Raw genomic sequence first — 4,395 nt, 5'->3', positions numbered from 1 at the left:
ATTTTAGGTTGCATAAGGAGACATTTCAAAAGAGAATCCACAACTCAAAGGAGAGTACTTTGAAAATGGTTCTCTGGTATGGCACTGATCAGAGAGAACTGCTTTGTGGAACCCTGTTTTCACCTATCCAATGGTGTTAGATCAGAATTCTTGGCTGCCGATCCAATTCAAACTCATGGTCACAATCTCATGAAACACACATAGTAGGAAGTGCAGCTGGTTTAGACAGGAAACTGAGCCCAAAAGCCACTGAGCACAAACAACCACATGTATCTGTGTCAGACGACCCACAGATGGTGATGATGTTCTATTAAATGTCATTCAATAAATATTCTACATATTGCTGTCGTTAATGTATGAATTTCAGGTTTGATCCAAACAGTTGACAGAACTGGTGAATGGGACAGGCCCCTAGACAGAGTTGTGAAATGGATGTCTCAGCTTCCCATTATTATGATAGCATCAGATCAGATGTCTCAATGAGGAGGCTACGCAGGATGGCAAGACACAAGGACCCACTAATCCTGCACTTCCTGGGGGCCTCAAACAACATCATCCACACCCACACCGCTGTGTTCAGCACCACTCTCTTAGGCTACTTCGACACAGCCATCCACCTTTTTGTGACGGACCGTGGTGAGGAGTGAGGGGTCGTACTGATCCAATATGGCACCACAGTGGCCATCGCTCCAATGCTACTAGGCATTGAGGTGTCTGAAAGCTAAGCTGGAGGGCACCCCTCCTCTGGGCATGTTTCCCCTCACTTTGGCCAAAAAACATAGGGTTGTCGTTCCTTAGCCTCCAGGACTTTCCACCCGCTCAGCGTCTGGAGCCGGATGGCTGCTGGGACAACGTAACCCACCCCAGGGTGTTCAAGCTGTCGTGGGTGCCCACCCTGGCCACCGATGCCCTCGTCAACGGGGGAATGGATGGGTCCATTTTGGGCATGGATCTTGCCACCCTGGCCCCCTCTGAACAGCCTGGTAAACTCAGCGGGGTGCTGAAAGGTTACTACAACCATGTCCTGGAGGGGCAAGACCTGGGTGTTGTATCCAGCCACATCGGCCCCAAGCGTCGAGAGATTTCCCAAGCCCTGCTGGGCACCTTGGACAATCAGAGGCAGGTGATGGAGACCCTATACCTGGTGTGGAGGCTGGAGGACACTCGGTGGATAGCCAAGGATACAGGGGTGGAAAAAGCAGTTAGAGACGGAATGCTGGAATTTGTCCACAGATACTGGGGTGAGTCTCAGGGTGGGGGAGAGGGAATCATTTACCCCTATAATTATGAAATTGTAGGTAATAAATGGCTATTAATTTGAAGACTACAGAAAATTGGTCTGTAAATATGAAGAGTAATTGAACCTGTTCTGCTCTGATTCAACCTCTCCTCTCTAGACTGCCCTCCCATCATCCCATTGTGTCAGTGGGGAGCGGCACCCTACTGAGGGTCTCCCTTCCCTCTTGCCCTGCCCCTCCCCTTCCTGTATATCCACCACACCTTCGAGCCAGACAGGACCTGTCACTCCTTCTGGCAGTGCTCCAGGAGGGCCATGCAGCGCTTCCACCAAGAAGACCACGGTTGGGCCGACATCGGATATAGGTGACCTTTGACCCCCTCATCCATTCGCAGATATTAACAAACCCTTTATACTAAGCTTCATAGATGGAGACAAGTGTGCTGTGTCAGCCTACAATTACTGAAGCAGTCATATTATAGCAAATCTTGACATGATGTTACACAGTATAGCAATATATAATGACAAGATGCTATAACAGGAATCAGGGTTGTGAGATAATGCAATTTGTTTTATCACTCCAACTCCTAAATGTATGTTCCCCTCAGCTTTGTGGTTGGTTCTGATGGGTACATCTACGAGGGGCGCGGCTGGCATCACCTTGGCACCCACACCAGGGGGCAGAACTCTTATGGTTACAGTGTGGCCTTCATTGGCAACTACTGCTCCTCTCTGCCCTCACGCCATGCCCTGGATCTGGTACGCCAACACCTGGCCAAGTGTGCAGTGGATGCCAGGCGCCTGCAGGCCAACTTCACCCTCCACGGGCACCGGCAGCTGGTGGACACCTCCTGTCCAGGAGAAGCACTCTACTCAGAGATCAGGGGCTGGGAGCACTTTGGGGGGAGAGTCTTTTCAGTATTATAGGCTACTAAACTGTCAGTCAATGCAAATAAATCAAAAGGGCATCACAGCTGCTCCAGAACACTATTCAGTCATAATACAATTGTGCCCTTTTTCCTACATTAGACATTAGTGATAAACACCAACATTAAGCTGTTTGTGCACTGTTGATATTGATGCTGCTGACAGGTTTTGATCCGGTGTCATCTTGATCACTCATTACAGCAACCTTTTACAGGAAACCAGCTCATGGAAAAAGGACCAATGAAGAAGACAAGCATGTAAAAAGCAGTGTGGAATTAAACCAGTTTTGTCAAAATGTCTAATTGTTTTTTATGGGGGTATCAATTTGTTATGTCCATGATAATAGTGTGTTTTAGAGTTATAACAGCGTATAACACTCACCCTTCTGGTTGTCACTGCTTCACATTACAGTATTGTAACACAACAGAGAGACATGTACAGTGTACTGAACAAAAATATTAGAGCAACATGTAAAGTGTTGGTCCCATGTTTCATGAGCTGAAATAAAAGATCCCAGACATTTTCCATTCGCACATAAAGCATATTTCTCTCCAATTTTGTGCTGAAATGTATTGACATTCCTATTAGTGAGCATTTCTCCTTTGCCGAGTGTAACGCTTGTCGTTGGAATGAGGTGAGGACCAAAGCGCAGCGTGGTAAGTGTCCATATTCTTTTAATAACTGAACACTAAGAATACAAAAATAACAACGTGAATGATACAAAAACGAAAACGAAACAGGCTACCTAAATATGGCTCCCAATCAGAGACAACAACTGACACCTGCCTCTGATTGGGAACCATACTAGGCCAAACACATAGAAATATAACCATAGAACAAAACATAGAAAAAACAACATAGAATGCCCACCCCAACTCACGCTCTGACCAAACTAAAATAAAGACATAAAAAAGGAACTAAGGTCAGAATGTGACACCGAGATAATCCATCCACCTGACAGGTGTGGCATTTCAAGAAGCTGATTAAACAGCATGATCATTACACTGGTGCACCTTGTCCTGGGGACAATAAAAGAGCCACTCTTAAATGTGCAATTTTGTCACACAACAAAATACCTCAGATGTCTCAAGTTGAGGGAGTGTGTAATTGGCATGCTGACTGCAGGAATGTCCACTAGAGCTGTTGCCAGATCATTGAATGTAAATGTATCTACTATAAGCCACCTCCAACGTCGTTTTAGAGAATTTGGCAGTACGTCCAATCGGCCTCACAAACGCAGACCACGTGTAACCACGCCAGCCCAGGACCTCCCCATCTGACTTCTTCACCTGTGGGATCGTCTGAGACCAGCCACCAGGACAGCCTTTGATAAAGCCCCTATGTGGGGAAAAACTCATTCTAATTGACTCCCCAGTGGGTGGGCCTATGCCCAGTCATGTGAAATCCATAGATTACCGTCTAATTTATTTATTTAAATTGACTGGTTTCTTTATATGAACTTATAACGCTTAGCCTATATCAAAATGTTAATTTGTTAATTCATTAAACGTGAATTACAATTAAATGACTGTAAACATCGCCGTTAACACAACAATAACATCAGTTTTAGTGGCGTAGGGAGACAGTTGGGCCTATTGGAAGACTTTTAAATTGTTTTGGCTAATGATTTATACATCTTGGCTATCTGTCCAATTCATGAAACACACATTGACCAGGTTGTGAGAGTGAAATGTTTAACAGGTGTGTAAATTAATATTGATTTGATTTGATTTGGATCTCTTTTAGTCCCTATTTGGACTAATCTTCCAAGAGTCCTTAAACATTAAAATACAATTTATAATACAAACACATTTTCACATATAATACAAACATATATAATATACTAACATAATGACCCAATAAATACTCAATCTAAAAAATATTGATTCTTCATCTACTATAGTCCCACAACATTTCTATGTATTATATTTAATCGGTTTTAAAATAATGTTTAAATGTATATATTGTGGCATACAGCAGGTCAACCACCAGGGGGAGACTCCTCGAGACCTGGTAACAGATGGAGTATACATCACGAAGCGATGGCTCCATCTGCTGGACGTGCCAGGTCTCGACGGGCTCTCCAGCCAGGACTAATTGGGGGCTGATTGGAAGCTGGTGAGTAATCAAGGGCGGATTGCTCACCAGCTGTGCGAGGCCAGAAGGGCAGTATACAGGAAGGGAGGGGGAAGAAAGGATTCCCGTGTTATATCAAATCAAATCAAATGTAT

The 4,395-nt window shown here is 44.6% G+C and overlaps 1 pseudogene; it reads left to right on the top strand.

The window, feature by feature from the left end:
• The first annotated feature begins 479 nt into the window (after positions 1-479).
• Positions 480-2,155, top strand: LOC129850774 (N-acetylmuramoyl-L-alanine amidase-like; annotated as a pseudogene).
• Positions 2,156-4,395: the final 2,240 nt, after the last annotated feature.

The sequence above is a fragment of the Salvelinus fontinalis genome, unplaced genomic scaffold (genome assembly GCF_029448725.1).
Source record: "Salvelinus fontinalis isolate EN_2023a unplaced genomic scaffold, ASM2944872v1 scaffold_2313, whole genome shotgun sequence".
NCBI lineage: Eukaryota > Metazoa > Chordata > Actinopteri > Salmoniformes > Salmonidae > Salvelinus > Salvelinus fontinalis.
This window is presented reverse-complemented; position numbering and strand designations above follow the sequence as displayed.